Genomic DNA, 24,637 nt, shown 5'->3' with positions numbered 1-24,637 from the left:
TGATTGAGTGCCCACTGCCCTGCCTTGCTGTCCACCATTAACATTCATTAAAATGTACTATGGAGCTGGAAGCAGGTCCTCCTTGCTTGCTGCGCCACTTCTTGCCGCCCCCATAGACCCAGCCCGCAGTCTGATGAATCTGGCTGCTGAGAAGACTGGGGGCGGGCATTAGGTCACACACAAACACACTCACAAATCGGGGGGTGTCAGGGGCGGGCTGGGCCGGGGGGCAGGAAGGCAATTGTTTGCTGGGCCATAGTGCCAGCTCCCTCATAGCCATAGTGCCAGCTCCCCCCCATAGTGCCAGCTCCCCCCCATAGTGACAGCTTCCCCCGCAAAGAAAAAAAAACAAAACACAAATTCCTCCATCAGCAGCAAGGCAGGCCTCTTCCGGCCTATGTCCCTGCTGTGTGCGGCCTGTTTCCCTGTCTTTAACCAAAAATTTTTATATATTTTTCTTCCTCAGGGCCGCACCGCCGAACATCACAGGCGGCGCAGCCCTGGATGTAATTGCAGCAGGCAGCAGTGGCGGCGGGCAGTAGGAGATGAGCGCTTCCATTGTGGAAGCGCTCATCTCTCCATATTCATCTGTATCGCCGTCCTCAGGACAGCGATACAGATGCCTGTGCTGTGGGGCAGGGGAGGGAGAGGTGTGTCCCTCCCCTGTTCTTCTGATAGGCTGCAGGCAGCGCGATGACGTCATTATCATCGCGCCGCCTGAGCTGGGCAGCACACAGCAGGGACACAGGCCGGAAGAGACCTGCATCTCTGCTGATGGAGGTATTAGTGTTTTGTGTTTTTTTCTTTGCGGGGGGAGCTGTCACTATGGCTATGGGGGAGTTGGCACTATGGGGGGAGATGGCACTATGGCTATGAGGGAGCTGGCACTATGGCTATGGGGGAGCTGGCACTATGGGGGGGAGCTGGCACTATGGGAGGCCTTGCGCTATAGGGGGAGCTGGCACTACGGGGGGCTGGCACTATGGGGGAGCTAGCACTATGGGGGAGGGGCTGGCACTATGGGGGGAGCTGGCACTATGGGGGGTGCTGGCACTATGGGGGGGCTTGCACTACAGGGGGAGCTGGCCCTATGGGGGGGCTGGCACTATGGGGGAGCTGGCACTATGGGGGAGGGGCTGGCACTATAAAGGGACTGGCACTATGGGGGGCTGGCACTATGGGGGGGCTGGCACTATAGGGGGAGCTGGCACTATGGGGAAGCTGGCATTATGGGGGGAGCTGGCACTATGGGGGGCTGGCACTATGGGGGGGGCTGACACTATGGGGGGCTGGCACTATTCGGGGGAGCTTGCACTATGAGGGGAGCTGGCATTATGGGAGGAGCTGGCACTATGGGGGCATTTCTTATTGGCACATTATGGGGGGGGGCAGCATGGGGGAGAGGAGCACTATGGGGGTATCTGGGGTCTCTAAAGGGGCTTTTTTTTTATTATTGGCACATTATAGGGGGCACTATAGGTGAGAGCGGCACTATGGGGCATCTGGTGTTACTATAGGGGCATTATTTGGGGGCACTATGGGGAAGTGGGAACTCTAAAGGGGCCTTTTGTATTGGCACATTATGGGGGCACTATGGCATTTGGTGGCACTAAGGGGACATTTTTTTACTGGCGGGAGGAGCTTCCTGGCTGTAGCCTGCTGTTTATTGTATAATGTGAAGCAGGCAGTGCAACCAGGACGGCCTCCCCTCTCCGTATGATGTTTAGAGACAGGCCTCAACAATAGAATTTCAGCTGTACAGTGTTTGTAGGGAGTGGCCTATTATATGTAGGAGGGGCTTTTAATAATGGGTGGGGCTAAATGGGCCACTTGACTGGATTTGCCCTCCAGAACTAAGGCTGCCAGCCCTCCCCTGGGGTGTGGGGCCGTGGGCGGGCACATCGGCGGCTGGTGGCTGGGTTAAGCACTACAGCATCCCCTTCTCTGCCAGAGGAGGAGGCGGAGCTGCAGTAAGTGACTGAGTCACGTGCCCGCTCTCGGCGCTCTGAATCCTCCACTCTTCCACCTCGTTCACTGACGCGCTGCAGAGAGGAGAGTAATCGCTGACCGCACCGTTCCCCTGCGAGCCGCAAATAAAGGCGCAAGGAGCCGCGGGTTGGCCACCCCTGCACTATATCCTTGCGCCTTTATTTGCAGCTCGCAGGGGAACGGTACGGTCAGCGATTACTCTCCTCTCTGCAGCGTGGGTCAAAAAAGGCGTGGGTCAAAAAAGAATATATAGCACTATAGTGCTATATATTCTTTTTTGACCCACGCCTGTATTGATCGCGTAATATTTGCATATTACACGATCATTACCTTGCCGATTTTCGAGTAAAAAAAAACTATGTAGAATATATAACGAATATTTGAATTCACGAATATTCAATGAATATTCGACAAAATATTAGCGAAATATCACGAATTCGAATATGACCCCTGCCGCTCATCACTAGCTACCATCAGACATTGTGACCGGCCTGCCACAAAGAGCAGCTGACCATCATATCCCGATATGTTGGGTCCTGTGTCCAGCCTATATAAACAACAGATTTTGCATTACAGCTCAGGAACTTCAAGTGATTACTCTACTATCCCACTTTTATGACTGTAATCTTTGCAGTCCGTGCCCACCACTGCCCCGCTTCTTCGGGTAACTGCTTGTTTACTGGTTCTGTCCCTCCACCCCTGTCCTGACCACTGCATGTTTATCATATTGACCCTCAGCCGTCAACCCCGACTTCGAACTTGTTTCACGGATATGCACAAACTTTGCCTGCCCTAAGCTCATACTGTTTCCTAACTATGAGTTTTGCCTGATCCCTTGGTGCTTTGCATTGTTGTTTCTGAACTTCATGAGGGAGCAGTTCGGTTGCTCTCCTGCAGTGAAGACCAAATCTCTGTATAGGGGTTAAAGGGTGAAAATCAGGGGATTTCCAGGACAACACCCTTAGAAGTAGCTCAAAGTCAAACCGTTTGGTTGGCACAGTGTTTCCACAACCATTGTCTGTTACAATGGGTCTTACCAATTAGAGCTTTGAAGCAGGAAAAGTAAGATAACCAGCCTATATAAGCAAAAATAACTGTAGTGTAAAGCAGAGAGGAGGGACATACTTTCGGCACATACAGTTGTGTTCAAGATAATAGCAGTGTGTTTAAAAAAGTGAATAAAGCTCAAAATCCTTCTAATAGCTTTTATTTCCATATCCACAAATGCATTGGGAACACTACAAATTCAATTCCACATTAAAACATGAAGAAAAATATATAAAATTTGTGTTGTTCCTCTAAACAAATTGAAGAAAAGTGAATATTAGACTGTTAAAAAAAATAGCAGTGTTTGTATTCTTCTTTGCAAACTCAAACATTCCCTATATAAACTGACATTTTTTTTGAAGATTTGGCTTTCCTTTGAATAACTAATATTTAGTTGTATAACCGCTGTTTCTGAGAACTGCTGTACATCTTTGTTGCATGGAGTCAACCAACTTCTGGCCCCTGTGAACAGGTATTCCAGCCCAGGGTGATTGGACTACATTCTACAGTTCTTCGCTATTTCTAGGTTTTGCCTCAGAAACTGCATTTTTATGTCACCCCACAAGTTTTCTATTCGATTAAGATCCAGGGATTGGGCTGGCCACTCCATAACGTCAATCTTGTAACGTCAAGATGTTGCACGTTTACTGGTGTGTTTGGGGTCGTTGTCTTGTTGGAACACCCATTGCAAGGGCATTTCCTCTTCAGCATAAGGCAGCATGACCTCTTCAAGTATTCTGATGTCTTCAAACTGATCCATGATCCCTGGTATGCGATAAATAGGCCCAACACCGTAGTATGAGAAGCATCCCCATATCATGATGCTTGCGCCACCATGCTTCACTGTCTTCACAGTGTACTGTGGCTTAAATTCAGTGTTTGGGGGTCGTCTGACAACCTGTATCCTGCCACTAGACCCAAAAAGAACAATCTTACTTTCTTCAGTCTACAAAATGTCTCTTTAGGCCAGTCAATGTGTTCTTTGGCTAATTTAAACGTGTTCTTTTTTTCAACAGTGGGACTTTGCGAGGACTTCATGCAGATTTCACAGAGGCGTCTTCTAATTGTAACAGTACTCACAGGTAACTTTAGACCTTCTTTGATCTTCCTGGAGCTGATTGTTGGTTGAGTCCTTGCATTTTGGTTATTCTTCTATCTATTCGAATGGTAGTTTTTCGCTTTCTTCCACGTCTTTCAGGTTTTGGTTGCCATTTTAAAGCATTTGTGATCATTTTAGCTCAGCAGCCTATAATTTCCTGAACTTCTTTATATGTTTTCCCCTCTTCAATCAACTTTTTAATCAAGGTACGTTGTTCTTCTGAACAATTCCTGGAACGACCCATTTTCTTCAGAATTTCAGAGAGAAATGCACTGTAACCAGTATGTACAACATTTGCTACCTTCCTTCCTTAAATAAGGGCAATAATTGCCACCTGTTTTTCAAAGAATGAATGACCTCACTCATTGAACACCACACTGCTATTATTTTGAACATGCCCCTTTCAATAAGTGATTGAATTACAGAGAATCAGCAGCATGCATGTCATGACTGTTGGGTTTCTATTATTCTACTACACCTGCTAGTAAATTATTTGCCATGTAGAAATATCAGTTTTACCAAAAACAGTGATTGATCAGGTTGGTGATTTCTGACTGCTATTATTTTGAACACAACTGTAACAATAGGGAGTACAGAGATAATGGTTGCACCCATGCACTGGAGACTGGGAGAGTGGTAAAAGTCCCTCTAACTCATGTAAAAAAATAAGTATCATAAATGAGTTCAGGGGTATACATATAGGGGGCTTCACCACATATAATGACACCAGTAGCTGGCATCCCTATCTATTAATGAATGTTTTGTCCCTGGTGCTGTGTAAGTTTATTATTCCTTTCTACTATATTTACTGTATGAATGATAAATGACTTTAGACATCATGAAGCTATGATATCCGACGTCACTGTTTCCTCCGCTTTGCCGTGTCTCTTGACTCTCATGTGTAATCAGTGATGCTTGTTCATATTCCTGTTGGGGAATTGAGGTTACATTACCGAACAGCTTGAATGCTAAAGATACGAGATGCTGACGAAGTAGAAGTCTTCAGGGCATTGTGCTGTGTGATTGACAGGTGGATCAACTCCACATCCCTGCGACCTTTCATGAACAACAGTAACATCCTGCAAAAGGTTCACAGAGCATAACCAATGAGGCTGACCTCTCCAGAGGGACATGTAATATTCACCCCTTCAAGCATATAGGCTGTGAATTATATATACCAAGCAGAAAAACTGAAATTTTCTTAAGGAGCTACAGTCAGGTCCATAAATATTGGGACATCGACACAATTGTAACATTTTTGGCTCTATACACCACCACAATGTATTTGAAATGAAACAAACAAGATGTGCTTTAACTGCAGACTGTTGGCTTTAAATTGAGGGTATTTACATCCAAATCAGGTGAACGGTGTAGGAATTACAGCAGTTTGCATATGTGCCTCCCACTTGTTAAGTAACCAAAAGTAATGGGACAATTGGCATCTCAGCTGTTCCATGGCCAGGTGTGTGCTATTCCCTCATTATCCCAATTACAATGAGCAGATAAAAGCTGTCAACTCTCAAGATGAGATCCAAAGAGCTGTCACTATCAGTGAAGCAAGCCATCATTAGAGATAGCAAAAACATTAGGCGTGGCCAAAACAACTGTTTGGAACATTCTTAAAAAGAAGGAATGCATTGGTGAGCTCAGCAACACCAAAAGACCCGGAAGACCACTGAAAACAACTGTGGTGGATGACTGAAGAATTATTTCCCTGGTGAAGAAAACACCCTTCACAACAGTTGGCCAGATCAAGAACACTCTCCCGGAGCTAGGTGCATGTGTGTCAAAGTCAACAATCAAGAGAAGGCTTCACCAGAGTGAATACAGAGGTTTCGCCACAAGAGGTAAACCATTGGTGAGCCTCAAAAACAGGAAGGCCAGATAAGAGTTTGCCAAATGACAGCTAAAAAGCCTTCACACTTCTGGAACAACATCCTATGGACAGATGAGACCAAGATCAACTTGTACCAGAGTGATGGGAAGAGAAGAGTATGGAGAAGGAAAGGAACTGCTCATTATCCTAAGCCTACCACCTCATCAGTGACGCATGGTGGTGGTAGTGTCATGGTGTGGGCATGTATGGCTGTCAATGGAACTGGTTCTCTTGTATTTATTGATGATGTGACTGCTGACAAAAGCAGCAGGATGAATTCTGAAGTGTTTCGGGCAATACTATCTGCTCATATTCAGCCATCTGCCCTGTGGCGCTTCACAGTGCAGATGGACAATGACCCAAAGCATACTGCAAAAGCAACCAAAGAGTTTTTTAAGGGAAAGAAGTGGAATGTTATGCAATGGCCAAGTCAATCACCTGACCTGAATCCGATTGAGCATGCATTTCACTTGCTGAAGACGAAACTGAAGGTAAAATGCCCCAAGAACAAGCAGGAACTGAAGACAGGTGTAGTAGAGGCCTGGCAGAGCATCACCAGGGATGAAACCCAGTGTCTGGTGATGTCTATGCGTTCCAGACTTCAGGCTGTAATTGACTGCAAAGGATTTTCAAACAAGTATTAAAAAGTGAAAGTTCGGTTTATGATTATTTTTCTGTCCCATTACTTTTGGTCCCTTAACAAGTGGGAGGCACATATGCAAACTGTTGTAATTCCTACACCGTTCACCTGATTTGGATGTAAATACCCTCAAATTAAAGCTGGCAGTCTGCAGTTAAAGCACATATTGTTAGTTTCATTTTAAATCCATTGTGGTGGTGTATAGAGCCAAAAATGTTAGAATTGTGTTGATGTCCCAATATTTATTGACCTGACTGTATGTTCTCATACAATACTTCGTACTGCAGAATACTTATCTAAGATTACCTCTGTTCATACCGGACTTCCTGGTGCATGAATATAATGACACTTGCAGAGCTACAAGATAAATGACCTACGAAATGTAACTGCATAATACTGAATTCTATGCCATTTATAGTTTTTGGAAATTTGAATGAAATCCTCAATAGACGCATTGGCTTAAATGGGTTTTCAGGATTTTGAAATTGATTGCCTATCCTCAGGATAGACCATCAATATTAGATTGGCAGGAGTTTGAAACCCTGCATCCCTGCTGATCTTATGCTGGAAGTCAGCACTGGAACTACAAAGCTATGTCCATTGTGTAGTGGACGGAGCTGATACCTGAGCACTGCTCTTGTTCGCCTCAATACCCAATTCTCAGTATATTTTCCGCATTGTGGCCAGATCTCCACCGGTCCCTATTAAAGTGAATGGGGCCAAATGGAGCCTTACAAATCTTCGGCAATTCCACTACACAGTGGATAGAGTTGTGTGTTTCCAGCTCCATCAACTGTGTTGTGTCCTGCACTGGCGGCTGCTGAGAACAGCCGATCGGTGAAGTCACTCCATGTATTCTACTTCCTGTCCTGGCTCTTCAGCTCCCTCTTTGTTGGGACTTATAGCACAGCAAGCTGTCTTGCTTAACGTTTTCAGTAAGACCCTCACTGCAACCAGTGAATAAATCAAAGCATCACACATTACACTAATAAGTGCAATGCTTTTTTGTGGACATCTTTTTCTACACCTATCAAAAAAACAATAGTGGTGGCCTACTGTTACCATATCACCCAAGAAGGCTCTTGTTCGTCTTAATACCCAATTCTCAGTATATTTCTCCGCCGATCCCCATTAAAGTGAATGGGGCCGAATGGAGCCTTGCAAATCTCCGGCAATACCACTACACAGTGGATGGAGTTGTGTGCTTCCAGCTCCATCAACTGTGTTGTATTCTGCACTGGCGGCTGCTGAGAGGCTGGAGCACAAGGCAGAACAATGGAGGCAGCAGTACGGTGAGTAGCATGGGTATCATGTCTGCAGGAAGGAGCAGGGCAGCAACAAACATAGACCTAAGTTATGCCTACTTAATGCCCCCACACACTATAGTTATGCCCCTTAGTGCACCGTACAGTAGTTATGCCCTATTAGTACCACCACATGCAGTAGCTAAGCCACATAGTAGTTATGCCCCCTTTTTTGCCTCCACACACAGTAGAATGCACCCTTAGTGCCCCAACACAATAATGCTTCTCCTTTGCCCCCTCAGTGCCCAACGCACAATAATGTACTCCCTTTAGTGCCGACCTTACAATACAGTAGCCTGAGGCGTACATAGAAGTCACCTAATTAGTAAATAGAGTCCACCTTTGTGTAATTTATTCTCAGTATAACTACAGCTGTTCTGTGAAGGCCTTAGAAGTTTGTTAGAGAACATTAGTGATATAACAGCATCTTTAAAACTAAGGAACACACCAGTCAGGTCAGGGAAAAAGTTGTGGAGAAGTATAAAGCAGGTTTAGATTATTTAAAAAAAATCCCAAACTATGAACATCTCACAGAGTACTGCTTAAGCCTCCAAAAATGGAATGAGTATTGCACAATTGCAAACCTACCAAGACATGGCTGTCCACCTAAACTGACAGCCCAGGCAAGGAGAGCACTAGAGATGAGCGAATTTCATGTTATGAAATTTGTTTTTTCTTCGGGTGGTGGTAAAAGGTGAATTGCGTTATGGATTCCGTTACCATAGACCAACGCAATTCTATGACAGAATGCATAACGGAATGCCTTTAGAGGCATTCCGTCATAATAGAAGTCCATAGGCTACATAAAGGATCGGTCCGGTCTCAGTTATGCAGGAGTCCTCTCCTGCATAACGGAGACTGGATGGAAGGTAAGTATGATTTATTTTTATTTTTTTAACCCCCATTTCAGGGAAAATTGATTCTCTACCATGAAGCACAAGGAAATTCGGCTTCTCGGTGAATTGAATTTTCCCTGAAATTTGATCAACACTAGAGATAACCCCTTTAAATTGGCCAGAGTCTTTTGATTTCTTTTCCACATTTTCCTCCAGGCGGTTGTTAGAATAGTTTTTTTTTCTTTAGCTTCAGGAGACGTTTCCTGTCAAGAAATGCTAAAAGCAGGAATCAGACTGCAGCCCCGGCATCACAAGAATTCTTTGGATCACAGCTTTTTTATTCAGACAGCTCTGCAGACGCTGACTGCTGTACTAGACAAGTAAGTGCCTCCTTTAAGTGCCCCCTTACTGCCGCCGTCTGAAAACAGATAGAACGTGTCCCTGCCACAGCTCCCCATGGCTTTACATTATATAAGAAGAAGTTAAGTAGTTGAAAGACGTCTTAAAACCAACCCAGAAATAATCAGAAGCTAGCGAGAGCAATGGAGGACTTGCATAACCATTAGACCTTTAAAGAAAGCTCAATGATTTTTTCACCATCAGCAGCCACAGAAGATGTATAAAACTGTCGACATGGCAGACCATGGATTACATAAGCCCCAAATTGGTGCCAATTAAAACGCATACTGGGAGAAATTCAACAAATATAGAACCTGTCTAGGTGTAGAATTATCTACAGTGCCTTGAAAAAGTGTTCATACCCCTTAAAGTTTTCCAAATTTTTTCACATTACACCCACAAACTTAAATGTATTTTAATGGAATTTTATTTGATAAACCCACACAAAGTAGCAATTTTTTCTCTGAAATGGAAAGAAAATGTTACATGGTTTTCAAAATGTTTAATAAATAGAAATCTGGAAAGTGTAGTGTGATTTGTATTTAACCCCCCCCCCCTTCCCCCGAGTCAATACTTTGTAGGACCACCTTTTTCTGCAATTACAGCTGCAAGTCTTTTGGGGTATGTCTCTACCAGCTTTGCACATGTAGAGGCTGACATTTCTGCCCATTATATTTAGCAAAATAGCTCAAGCTCAGTCAGATTCTCAATGGGACACAGATTCCCAATGGTATTTAGGTCTAGACTTTGGGCTGAATATTCTTTATATGTTTAGGGTTGTTGTCCTGCTAGAAGGTGAACCTCCGCCTCAGTCTCAAGTCTTATGCAGCCTCTACCAGGTTTTCCTCCAGGATTACCCTATATTTAGCTCCATCCATCTTCCCATCAACTCTGACCAGCTTCCCTGTCCCTGCTAAAGAAAATCATCCCCACAGCATGATGTGCCACCACCATGTTTCACTCTGGGAATGGTTTTCTACCACACATGGCATTTTGCATTTAGGCCAAAAAGTTCAACTTTGGTTTTATTTGACCAGAACATCTTCTTCCACATGTTTGATTTGTCCCCTACATGACTTGTGGCAAACTGCAAAAAGGACTTCTTATGGCTTGTTTATAAAAATGGCTTTCTTCTTGCCACTCTTCCATAAAGGCCAGATCTGTGGAGTACATGACTAATAGTTGTCCTCTGGACAGATTCTCCCACCTGAGCTGTGGATTTCTGTAGCTCCTTCAGAGTGACCATGGCCCTCTTGGCTGCTTCTCTTATTAGTGCTGTACTTGCCTGGGCTGTCAGTTTAGGTGGATGGCCATGTCTTGGTAGGTTTTCAGTTATGCCATACTCCTATTTTTTGGATGATGGATTGAACAGTGCTCTGTAAAATGAGCTTGGGATATTGTTTTATAACCTAACTCTGCTTGACACTTCTCTACAATGTTATCCCTAACCTGTCTGGGTTAGTCCTTGGTTTTTATGATGTTGTTTGATCACTAATGTTCTCTAACAAACCTCTGAGGCCTTCACAGAATAGCCGTAGTTATACTGAGAATATATTAGGCACAGGTGGACTCTATTTACTAATTAGGTGACTTCTGAAGGCAATTGGCCAAACTGGATTTTATTTAGGGGTATCAGAGTATAGTTGGCTGAATACTTTATTAAAAATTCTGAAAACCAGGTATCGTTTTCTTTTCACTTTACATACCCTATTTTTTAGCTTTATAAGAGGCACTTCCCGCCCCCCCCAAAAGTAGAGGGAAAATGGCCATGCGTCTTATAAAGCGAATACTAGTGATTCCATTATGGTAGCACTCACTAGTATGCATTAGGTTCCGGTAGCGGGGAAGAAGTGCTGCAAGCGCTTCCGATACTCAACCTCCCTGGTTTTCTTGCTAGGGCCTGCGCTCTACTGTCTTGACTCCGTACAGTGTCAGGACGTAGGGCCCACACTATGACAGTGCAGTGCGGGCCGGAGAAGACAGGGGAGCGCAACGCCAGACCCGGGGAGGAGCCGGGGTGCAGGAGAAGTTTTTTATTTTAGTCTGATGGGGGTCTAAAAGTAAAGGGCTGATCTGAGGTCTGATGGGGTCTGAAAGAAAAGGGCTGATGGGGGTCTGAAAGAAAAGGTCTGATCTGAGGTCTGATGGGGGTATGACATGGAGGGCTGATGGGGTTCTGACTTGGAGGGCTGATATGGGGGTCTGATGTGAGGTCCTGATATTTTGGGGGATCTGACCTGAGGATCTGATCTGAGGTGTAATGAAAAAAAAAATTCAGCTCATCCCTCATGACAGCACCACAGGAGGATGTTCACCTTTGACCTTCTTGGGACAGGAAGCAGAGAGGTTAAAAAGGTCCCTCCCACCTCCACACACTAGTATTCTTCCTGTCCCTACAGGGGATAGATGCAGAGAGGTTCCCTGCTCTAGGGTTGAAGAGATTCTATAAAAGCTTTTAGGGTCTAAGGCTGGGACTAGGATCAGGGGGTGTCTGGCCTCTCCTTCCAGTTCTTGAATAGCCTTGCTAACACCTCTCGAAGTAGAGGTCACTTAGCAGCCCGAAACCCACCGGGCGGTGTCGGAGCATATAGGTGGGTTCTCTGATGGCTTGGGTTCGATTGGTGGGTTCATCCTCATCCTTTCTACCCTATAAGCGACCGTGCCAGTACTTTCTAAGCTGGAGGTCCCCTGGCTTGCTCCTAACCCCCATGACGTGAGTAATGCATCTGGTGGTTACCTCACTATGGACGGCTATGGGTTCATGGAGCTTAGATCTGCTGTTCCTTGGTGGAGTTCAGCAGGATCACGCCTCAGTGCGCTTGAAACAGTCAGCAGCTGGAACTGGGCCATTTCTCCTCTCCTTACCAATGCTCTGTATGTGTAACATCCCAGAGTATGTTACCAAACTCTGTTCCCCTGCTACAGCATGTTAGGTGTGTATGTATTATCATCTTGTGTAATCTAGCTTTACATTTTCCTATATATGTATTTTCTAGGCTTGTATTATGTATTTGCTGTAATTTCCCTGTCCACCAGCAGGTGGCAGCAATGTGTAAGCAGACCATGGTTAGTTAGTATATCTAAGCTGGAATAGTCTATTCCAGTCTAGGCTCCCCTGTGTGAGCAGAAGGGGGACGTTCCCATGTCCTGTCTCATTAGGAGGAGAAGGAAGTGTAGTCAGTGTACCAGCCACCCCCTGCTGGGGTAGGTTGTGTTAGTAGGAGCTCCCAGAAGCAGGGATCCCAACCCTGGATCCCGCCTCGGCTGAGGCAAGGATCCATCTTCCCAGCTTGAGCCATCAGCCTCAGCTGGTTGACAAGAGAAGCAGCCACCTCCAGCCTCCAGGAAGAAGCATACCCTGTGAGCCAAGCTGTGAGTACTTATCCCAAGTCCAGGAGAAGCCAAATTCCTCCTCAGCTAGTCAGGCCCATACCAAGCAGAAGTCAGACAGAGCAGAAGACTAATACCTGCCAGATTCTTTAGGCATATGACAAGAAGCAGAATATATATATAAATTCCTGCCACATATTGGCAATACCTGCTGGGACCCAAGACTATTGCTGTAACTTGTATGGATTTAAAGCTGCCATTCAGTAAAGACAAGTTGGATTATATCTCCTGTCTGGATCTCAATCATTCCACCATAACTCCTATTGACAACACTCATTTTATTGCAAGTGAGCCAGGATCCAGGCGTCCAGCCGTACCAAGGTAGGAGACACCGTTGACACTACCATATCTGCTATACAGAGACATTATCCCCCTCTGGCATTCCTCACCTGGTACGTGAGCTATAACATCTTAAAGGGCCCTGCTACAGTACCTGCGCAAGCTGCAATTGGCGTCACAAACTATTACATATATATACTGACCCACTGCATAGCTGACCCACTGTACCGGTGTCCTGCTCATTGCATATGCAAGTGTTGGCAGAAGCTGCATAACAATATTGGTGCTTACTTTGGCAGCACATACTCCAAGATTGGTAAGTAAACCATGCAAACTATTTGTCAGGTAAGTAAACCATCCATGTGTTTAACCAGCTGGATTGCCCCAACAGTTCCAATTACTTGATTGAGAATCTGTGTGTGGATCTAAATGGGCACTCAGGTGATAGTAGGTTCTTTAATGAGACTGGCTGTGGAGTTAAACATTTTTCAGGCTGCATTGAATTGACGAGGTTGGAGACTTAATTATTTCAGGTAGAGCAACCTGTCTTAGTTATGTTTGACTTGATTTCCTTTATCTAAGAAATTGTATACTTAGTGGACTCCTGATATGGCCCCTGTACCTCATGGCCTCTGTGCCTGGCTTATTGCTTCTGTGTCTGGCATTGTCTAATGGTCCCTGTATCCTAATGTTGCAGCCACTTGCCTCTGTGCATGGCCTGCAGCAACTTGCCTCTGTGCTGGCCTGCAACCACTTGCCTCCATGCATGACCTGCAGCCACTTGCATCCATGCATGACCTGCAGCCAATTGCCTCCGTGCATGGCCTGCTGCCAGTTGCCTCCGTGCATGGCCTGCTGCCACTTACCTACGTGCATGGCCTGCTGCCACTTGCCTCTGTGCATGGCCTGCTGCCACTTTCCTCCGTGCATGGCCTGCTGCAACTTGTCTCCGTGCATGGCCTGCTGCCACTTGTCTCCGTGCATGGCCTGCTGCCACTTGCCTCCGTGCATGGCCTGGTGACACTTGCCTTGGTGCATGGCCTGGTGACACTTGCTTCGGTGCATGGCCTTCTTACACTTGCCTTGGTGCATAGCCTGCTGCCACCTGTCTCAGTGCATGGCCTGCTGACATTTGCCTCGGTGCATGGCCTGCTGCCACCTGCCTCAGGGCTTGGCCTGCTGCCACCTGCCTCAGGGAATGGCCTGCTGCCACCTGCCTCGGGGCGTGGCCTGATGCCTAATGCCTCGAGGAAAGTCCTGCTGCCACTGGCCTCCGTGCATGGCCTGCTGCCACTTGCCTCCCTGCATGACCTGCTGCCACTTGCCTTAGTGCATGGCCTGCTTCCACTTGCCTCAGTGCCTGGCCTGCTGTCACTTGCTTCAGTGAAAGCCCTGCTGCCACTTGCCTCCGTGCATGGCCTACTGTCACTTGCCTCCGTGCATGAACTGATGACTAATGCCTCGGGGCTGGCCGGCATTTGGGCAGTGGCGTACTCCTTAACCAGTACACAAGACTCTGCAAAGGTAAAAGCGTATAGGGTTTGCATCAGGTGAGCTAATGTGACCTAATAAGAACCTTACAGGAAGGCACCCCAGTCACCCCTAGGTGGTACTGGTGCCCTGACACATAACAGTAGCAAGGTGGGAGGCAGGAAGTTAAAGCTAATGCGCAACCTAAAGGGGTCCAAAGGTGAAGAACCTCAGTTAAGTGACCCAGTGTGATAGAAAGATTAGGGAAAGCCTAGTGGAGATGAGTGGTAGTTCAATTTATGAACCCTACTAGCATTTGGTGAACGGGAGTAGCCTACAGTGCCTATCCACGATCTACAGTTTAGTGCAAAGCTGTATTTGGAGCCACTTTCCTCCATGAACAATGTGGACAATATTATTGGAAATTGTAAGCAAGTCAAGGACTGCAAGACATTTGTGTATACTGGCCATGGGAATTAGAAGGTATAGTACTACACCTGGAGATAGTATGGGTCAGCCTGAAGTTAAAGGGAATCTGTCACCTGCTTTTACCATTTTAAGCTGGCACCATCGCTATGTTTACTAAAGTACCTTATTTCCAGCAGTCTTCTTTTTACTTTATTTTGTTTTGTAGTTTTGATATAAAAGCGATTTTTATGTTATGCTAATTAGGATCCAAGGTGCCCAGAGGGGCGTTTTTTTCACTCTCCGGTCCCCAGTGACGCCCCCCTGCAGTGCCCAAGAACGCCTCCTGATCATCAAATAACCTCCCACAGCCCGGCAAATGGTTCCGCCCCCTCCCCACGTCATAGTCTACCTTATAGAAATGCCCCGTCCTTCTTCCTGTCTGCGAGAAGAAAACTGGCGCAGGCGCAGTACCACCTGCGGCCTGCGCGATCATCAACGTCCTGAGGGCAACAGCCTCAAAAGTCTCATTGGGCATGCGCCGAGCCCAGTGATGTGACCTGAGCGCTGTTGCCCTCAGGACGTTGATGATCGCGCAGGCTCAGGCCGCAGGCGGTACTGCGCCTGCGCGAGTTTTCTGGCCGCAGACAGGAAGAAGGGCGGGGCATTTCTATAAGGTAGACTAAGACGTGGGGAGGGGGCGGAACCGTTTGCCGGGCTGTGGGAGGTTATTTGATGATCAGGAGGCATTCTTGGGCACTGCAGGGGGGCGTCACTGGGCACCGAAGAGTGAAAAAAACGCCCCTCTGGGCCCCTTGGACCCTAATTAGCATAACACAAAAATCGCTTTTATATCAAAACTACAAAACGAAATAAAGTAAAAAGAAGACAGCTGGAAATAAGGTACTTTAGTCAACATAGTGATGGTGCCAGCTTAAAATGGTAAAAGCAGGTGACAGATTCCCTTTAAAGGAACATTATTGTGACCAGAGCACTGAAATTTAGTAAAAGTCCTACCCCAACCTGTTATAGTGTGAGGCAGCACCAACCTAGTTGTGAATTCCTTCTTTGGCAATAAATTAGTATATCTACCTCAAGACAAGTGATTTTCAGTAAACTCTTCTCTATGTTATTCTATCTATTTTTACTGATGGGTGCTGGTTTCACAAATATTAGGGACATTGCCTTCCCTGCACCTAGTACAAATTACATCAAGGGCACCTCTGTCACCACCGAGAAAGAGACTCCCCTCACTGCACGCCAACCAGGGAGCTACAAAATGTCAATAGAGACTGTGCATTCCTCTGTCCACATTCACACTTGCTGCCATGCTCACACATATAAGCTGCAGCTATGTACGCTGCACAGGACCTGTAATCTCTTCCCACTCCTCAGTTCCCGTGTCTCCTGGCTAGTGCCATGCAACTAGGTCTTGTGAAACCCATAAGACTACCTCTGACCTTGAAGCTATGCGGCAGGTGGTTTCTCGGTTGGCCTGGTTTCGTAAGGAGGATTCTTCTCCTTTCTTCTCCCTGGAGTTTATAGCAACACTTCCTGGTATGAGGTCCCAAGCTTGTCCTGGACCTGTATGATGTTAAGGGTACAGTTTTGGTTATCTCAACGTTGATGTAAATGCCTGCTGTGCACCAGCGGAGTTAGCTTGGCTCAGCTTCTTACTTATATCTTATATCTTACAGACATACCGAAGATAGTTATTTATCATAACCATTAAGATGTGGGGAATAAACTGCAATGGGGATCTACAGTAAATGTTTACTCTGTGCAGTGGTTATATATATTTTATTTGGGAACAGGTCACTTTTATGCAACGGTACTTACCATATAGAATAAACTTAGAATTAAAGCATCCTTTTTTTATTGTCGATGTCTATTAAGACAATTTATTCTTCCTCTAATTAAGAATATAAGTCTATAAACAGATGTAGGTCTGTTGGTCAAGGATGCAGATAAAGTGACACTTTAGAGTTAGGCCTGGGTTCACCAGTCATCAGTATTTAGTTCTCTTGCAGAACAAAAAAGTTTATGTCTCGGTTTTATTTCCTGATTCTTTGAAATTGTATTTTTTTCTAATGAGACATATCTGGGATCTGGGTTATCCTTAGACTTGCAGCACCCCCCCCCCCCCCTAACATTATAATCTGGTACTTCTCCTGTGGTGCTGTCATGAGGGATGAGCTGGAAAATAGGAATTATTCTTACCGGCAATTCGGTTTCCAGAGATTCCCTCATGACAGCACCCATACATTCCCTCCCTTACTAACTACTATGTAAATATTGCATATAAGATTTTCTTAAGGTTTTTATTTAAAATTGGTTGCATCCATCCTGGTGTAGTAATCTGGAAAAAAACACTGGAGGGTGGAGGTGGGAGGGACATTTTTAACCTCTGTTTCCTGTCCCAAGAAGGTCAATGGTGAACATCCTCCTGTGGTGCTGTCATGAGGGAATCTCTGGAAATCAAATTACCGGTAAGTCTAATTCCTACTTTTTCTTATTTTCCTCCTCTAAAATCTGGGGTGCGTCTTATCATCGGGTGCGTCTTATAAAGTGAAAAATACTGCACCTGCTACTTTGTGTTGGTATCTCACAATAAATCCCAATTTAATACATTTAAGTTTTTGGATGTAACGTGGAAAAGTTCACGGGGTATAAATACTTTTTCAACTGCTTTTCAATTTTGGATGGAAAAATATACTTCCTATTAACTGACAGCAAGCAAACATCTTGAAAATGGTGAGAAATTGATGCATTAAGTATTTTACAAAGATGCAGACACACAGCCAATAATCTTTATATGCATAAAAGTGGATATCCTCTTCAATCAAAGGGGAATGCTCTTTCATTGCTGCATAGGTTGGTTAGGTTCGGTGTTTAGGTGTGTGTGGCAACGTTGTGTTAATTGGGCTATGATTTCTATTCCAGGCACCTGTCCAGAGATCGTAACCTCCAGGTGATTAGGAATCCAATTAGTTGGGATAACGGTGTTTCAGATGAAATGTCCCTTTTAACCTTTCATCACTTAATATTCCAAACCGTTCTGAGCTGCCTCCCCAGGAACGCTCTCCAGTCAGCGTATGGCACAGATTAAAATTCATGGCAAATGTCTTTCATAAATATTATTCACAGCTAATTTCAGCTCCCAGCCGGCCCTGGATACCTGCAGAATCCGAATGAGGCCGGTACCACGCAGATTCATAGGGCTGAAAAGGATGCTGGTGCCCCCAACAATGAAGGGGTCACCCGACAGTCTGAAAGAAGGGCACCACAATACCAGTCTAGAGATGACGGGAAAAATGTCTTCCCATTCTTACCACAGGAGCATTTCACCCGATGATTTACGTAATTATAAGGGAAATGCTGAGAGTTATTGTGAAAATGGATTCGATTTGAAGAAATTAAAAGCGTAAAACTAATTTACTGTCAAATAGCTCTATAGCTATCATCTATCTATCTATCTATCTATCTATCTTTTTATCTGTCTATCTATCTATCTGAAATGAAAGTAGCATTGTAGTGTATCTATCTATATATCTGTTTCTCTATGTATCTCCTATGTATCTATCTGCCTGTCTGTCTATAGTAATGCCTGTTACAGGTTCTGTTACCTACAATTTGCGACTATGGGAATCAGAACCTGGTGAAAAGTTCAGATTGCCCCCCCCCAATCATGTTCAGGATGGCAGAGTGGTAGCAGCGACTGTCAGCTGTAGCATACATCTGACACTCTCCTGCAATGGCCGACATCAACCCTAGCACCGATGTTGGCTGCTTAGCTGGTCCCATGCTGTGGTCCGTAAAGACCGTTGTATGGAAGGGGTTAACAGAGGGAGGGAGCTCCCTCCCTTTCCAATCAGGCCGCTGCATTGCCGTGGCAGCCTCCTGATAGTTACCATGGCAACATGACGCCTTACACAGGCATCCAGGCTTGCCATGTATCTAAGCCTGACAGGTCCAGCTATACACCGCAAGGAGTGACGGGAGTAGCCAGACTTAAATAGCAATGACCACTATGCTGCACCTGTCTAAAGGTGTGGTCATTACCATCAACAAAAATGTGAAATTAAAAGAAGCTGTCAGATGACATCACATGCAGACAGCCTCTCTGACCTTCTAACACCTAGCCTGGGAGTGACCGTGACAGTACTTCCCATTCTACGGGTGGACACCCAGAACCGACTTTCTCCGGATGAGCCCTCACCAGATGATTAGCATTAATGTCGGTCGCTGAGACCCACATCCTCTCCTCAAGTCCGTAACCCCTCCAGTGCATGAGATACTGGAGGGAACTACGGAGAACTCGGGAGTCAATTATCTTGGCAATTTCAACTTCCAAATTACCGTCCACCATGACAGGAGGGGGGGGGGGGGGGGGCAAGGAGGACGGCACAACAGGTTCAACATATCTCTTCAACAATGACCTATGGAACACGTTATGAATCTTTAAAGCTTGAGGAAGCTCAAGATGAAAGGCTACAGGGTTAATAACGGCAGTGATCTTATATGGACCAATAAACCTTGGGCCCAACTTCCAAGAAGGTATTTTCAACTTAATGTTTCTTGTGGACAGCCACACAGAATTACCCACTCCCAGGTCCAGACCACTCATACGTCTCTTGTCAACCATACGTTTATACTTCTTACTCATCTTTTTCTGATTATTTTGAATTTTCCGCCAGATAGATGACAAAGAGGAAAATCTTTCTTCCTCCGGTTCACCAGAAATCTCAGTACCAGAAAAAGTGCCAAATTGCGGGTGGAACCCATATGCCCCAAAGAACGGCGACTTATCAGTGGACTCCTGCTACGGTTATTTATAGCAAAAGCCAAGAACGAAGACCACTCCTCCTGGTTCTCAGAGACAAAACATCTCAAGTAAGTCTCCAGATTCTGATTCGTGCGTTCGGTCTGTCCGTTCGACTGAGGAAGAAAGGCCAAAGAGATGGACATTTGTACCCCCAGACGAGTACAGAACGCCTTCCAGAATTTGGAAACAAACTGAGTCCCTCTATCAGACACCACATCAGAGGGAATACCATGTAGTTTCACGATGTTTTCGACAAACACCTGTGCAAGAGTTTTAGCATTGAGAATGCTATAAAGTGTGCCATCTTACTAAATCGATCAACAACAACCAGAATCACAGTTTTCCCTGAATAATTAGGTAAATCTGTGATAAAATCTAAGGATAAATGAGTTCATGGTCTGGACGGGATGGACAGCGGAAGCAAAGACCCGGAAGGCCAAGTATGTGTCACCTTAGCACATGCACAGGTACTACAGGCTGACACATAGTCCTCAACACACTTACTCAACCCCGTCCACAGAATCTAAGAGATATGAGATCAACAGTGGATCTGCTCCCAGGGTGTCCTGTGAGAACCGTACAGTGATGTTCCTCCAACACATTGTGACGTAATTCAGAAGGAACAAACGACTTCCCTGGAGGACAAGAATCCGGTGTGTCTCCCTGAGCCTCCAACACCTCTGCCTCCAGGTCGGGACATAGGGCGGATATAACTACCCTTTCAGACAATATCGAACCAGGATCTGTTGATAAATACTTTGATTTCCACAGTTTTGGTCTCTAGCACCACCTCGACAGACAGGAGAAATCTGGTACTACCAGTAAAAGATAAAAGTAAGTTTTCTTGCTCCCCACCAACACCACCAATAGTAACTTGGGAATTAAAGTATTTTTCTTGTTTCTACCTTGACGCTGCAAGAACGGACAACTATTCACAAAATGTCCCTTCTTTCCACAACAAAAACAGACCCCCTTCATATGACCAAAGCTCTTACCAGCAGTCCCAGGAGTAGCTCCCTCTAGCTGCATAGGATCATTACAAGGAGTAAACTCGAGAGTCTCTCCACCCAAAGTGTCAGAGGGAGCAGCCATCTCATATGATAGTACCTCCTGAGAATAAGGGGCCTTTGATCTCTCTCTTAGACGTCTATCTATACGTACAAGCAAGTGACATGGCTGCCTCCAAAGACTCAGGATTCTCGTGAAAGGCCAACACGTCTTTCAGCCTCTCAGATAATCCCTGACAGAATTGACTATGCAGAACTGGATCATTCCACTCTGTATCCGTAGCCCATCTCCTAAATTCAGAGCAGTAGATCTCCGCAGTCCGCTTTCCCTGCTGCAAGCCACACAACTTAGTGTCAGCCAGGGAAATCCGGGTCGTCGTAAATCAAACCCAGAGCTTGGAGAAACTCATTCACCAACCGGAGGGACTGTAATCCAATCGACAAAGAAAAGACCCAAGCCTGGGCGTCTCCTTTAAGCAGCGACATGATGATACCCACTCTTTGACTCTCATCGCCAGAAGAGCGAGGATGCAGCTTAAAATATAATTTACATGACTCCTTAAACAGGGTGAAATTATCACTGACCCTGGAAACCTGTCTGGGAGAGCAACCTTAGGTTCAGGGCAGGCCTGATTCCCACAGTCGGAACCAGCTGCCAGAGTTCTCTGGATATGTGCAACGGTATTGCGGAGGTCAACTACCTCCAAAGACAACCCTTGTAGTTGTCCGACCAATGCAGGGATTGGATCCATTGCCGCACTGATACAAACAAAATGGCGGTTTTCGACGGTGTATAATGTCACGGTGAGGTGTGGGAGGGAACACCACACCAAACACAAGAGGGGGGGAGGTATCTGGCCTAGAAGCTAGGGAGAGGAAAAGGTCATCACCTAATGAATCCTAACCCTGGCCCTGACTGCTAACCGAATGAACGGACCTCAGTGGTAGAACCGTTCATTCACTGGAACCTAAAGCTTGGTAACCCTGTAATACCCTAAGGTAGTGATAGGGCCCAAAGACGACCCATTCCTTAAGCTGAAGGAACAGGGGTCTTGACTCAGACCAGATACCAGAAGGCAGGGGAAACAACACAAAACAAATACAAAGGAATGAGACACTTAACTTCCTGGAGTAGAAGAAAGAGCAGGAACACCAGAGGGGAAACCACACACCAGCTCTAACACTTGCAAATTAAGCTATACACCGCAAGGAGTAGATGGAGTATACAGACTTAACCTCTTAAGGACATAGGGCGTACAGGTACGCCCTTGTGCCCTGGTACTTAAGGACACAGGGCGTACATGTACGCCCTGTGTATTTCTAATCACTGCCGTGCGGCTGGCAGTGATCGGAACCCGGTGCCTGCTCAAATCATTGAGCAGGCACCTAGGCTAAATGCGCCGGGGGGTCCCGTGACCCCCCCATGTCGGCGATCGCGGCAAACCGCAGGTCAATTCAGACCTGCGGTTTGCTGCGATTTCTGCAGTTTCTGATCCCCGCGGTCCCTGACCGCGGGGATCAGAAACTTTAGTATTCCTAAAATGCATCTGTATCCCCCCCCCTGCACCCCTTAGTGATTTTTGCCGGGTGGGAGGTGCAGGGGGAGGGTTGCGGGCGGTGCGGGAGGCCCATTGCGTAATCGTTGGCGTCTAGTGGGTATACCAGGGTGCCAGCACATTGCTGGCACCCTGGTATAAACGGCTGACATCGGTGATGCGATGTCAGACGTTTAACCCTTTCCATACCGCGGTCCGTAGGGACCGCGGTATGGAAAAGGTTAACAGCTCAGGGAGCTCCCTCCCTCTCCCATCGGAGGGCTGCTGTGCCTTTGCAGCCCCCCGAATGGAGAGGGAGAGAGCTCCCAGACAGCCCCCTAAGCCCCGTCCTTACCCTTCCCCGTCTGCGCAGTTCTGACCATAACTGAGCAGACGGGGAAGGTTCCCATGGCAACAGGACGCCTTCTCAGGCGTCCTGCTGTCCATGGTGCTGAACAGATCTGTGCTGAAAGGCATAGATCTGTTCAGACAAAGTGTAAAATACAGTACAGTACTATATATTGTACTGTACTGTATTATACAGACATCAGACCCACTGGATCTTCAAGAACCAAGTGGGTCTGGGTCAAAAAGAAAGTGAAAATAAAGTAAAAATCAAAAAACACATTTATCACTGATTAAAAATAAAAAAAATGAAATTCCCTACACATGTTTGGTATCGCCGCGTCCGTAACGACCTGATCTATAAAACGGTCATGTTACTTTACCCAAACGGTGAACGCCATAAAAATAAAAAATTAAAAACTATGATGAAATTGAAATTTTGCCCACCTTACTTCCCCAAAAAGTTAATAAAAGTGATCAAAAAAGTTGTATGTACTCCAAAATTGTAACAATCAAACCGTCATCTCATCCCGCAAAAATCATACCCTACCCAAGATAATCGCCCCAAAACTGAAAAAACTATGGCTCTTAGACTATGGAAACACTAAAACATGATTTTTTTTGTTTCAAAAATGAAATCATTGTGTAAAACTTACATAAATAAAAAAAAAGTATACATATTGGGTATCGCCGCGTCCGTATCGACCGGCTCTATAAAAATATCACATGACCTAACCCCTCAGGTGACCACCGTAAAAAAAAAAAAATAAGAAACGGTGTAAAAAAAGCAATTTTTTGTCATCTTACTTCACAAAAAGTGTAACAGCAAGCGATCAAAAAGTCATATGCACCCCAAAATAGTGCCAATAAAACCGTAATCTCATCCCGCAAAAAATGAGACCCTACTTGAGATAATCGCCCAAAAACTAGAAAAAACTATGGCTCTTAGACTATGGAGACACCAAAACTTTTTTTTGTTTTAAAAATTAATTCATTGTGTAAAACTTACATAAATAAAAAAAATTGTATACATATTAGGTATCGCCGCGTCCGTGACAACCTGCTCTATAAAATTACCACATGATCTAACCTGTCAGATGAATGTTGTAAATAACAAAAAAAAAAACAGTGCCAAAAAAGCTATTTCTTGTTACCTTGCCGCACAAAAAGTGTAATATAGAGCAACCAAAAATCATATGTACCCTAAACTAGTACCAACAAAACTGCCACCTTATCCCGTAGTTTCTAAAATGGGGTCACTTTTTTGGAGTTTCTACTCTAGGGGTGCATCAGGGGGGCTTCAAATGGGACATGGTGTCAATAAAACCAGTCCAGCAAAATCTGCCTTTCAAAAACCGTATGGCATTCCTTTCCTTCTGCGCCCTGTCGTGTGCCCGTACAGCAGTTTACGACCACATATGGGGTGTTTCTGTAAACTACAGAATCAGGGCCATAAATAATGAGTTTTGTTTGGCTGTTAACCCTTGCTTTGTAACTGGAAAAAAAATATTAAAATGGAAAATCTGCCAAAAAAGTGAAATTTTGAAATTATATCTCTATTTTCCATAAAATCTTGTGCAACACCTAAAGGGTTAAAAAAACTTTGTAAAATCAGTTTTGAATACCTTGAGGGGTGTAGTTTCTAAAATGGGGTCACTTTTATGGAGTTTCTACTCTAGGGGTGCATCAGGGGGGCTTCAAATGGGACATGGTGTCAATAAAACCAGTCCAGCAAAATCTGCCTTTCAAAAACCGTATGGCATTCCTTTCCTTCTGCGCCCTGTCGTGTGCCCGTACAGCAGTTTACGACCACATATGGGGTGTTTCTGTAAACTACAGAATCAGGGCCATAAATAATGAGTTTTGTTTGGCTGTTAACCCTTGCTTTGTAACTGGAAAAAAAATATTAAAATGGAAAATCTGCCAAAAAAGTGAAATTTTGAAATTATATCTCTATTTTCCATTAAATCTTGTGCAACACCTAAAGGGTTAAAGAACTTTGTAAAATCAGTTTTGAATACCTTGAGGGGTGTAGTTTCTAAAATGGGGTCACTTTTATGGAGTTTCTACTCTAGGGGTGCATCAGGGGGGCTTCAAATGGGACATGGTGTCAATAAAACCAGTCCAGCAAAATCTGCCTTTCAAAAACCGTATGGCATTCCTTTCCTTCTGCGCCCTGTTGTGTGCCCGT

The sequence above is a fragment of the Bufo gargarizans genome, chromosome 2 (assembly GCF_014858855.1).
Source record: "Bufo gargarizans isolate SCDJY-AF-19 chromosome 2, ASM1485885v1, whole genome shotgun sequence".
Lineage (NCBI taxonomy): Eukaryota > Metazoa > Chordata > Amphibia > Anura > Bufonidae > Bufo > Bufo gargarizans.
The sequence above is the reverse complement of the archived record's forward strand: the minus strand, read 5'-3'. Positions refer to the sequence as shown.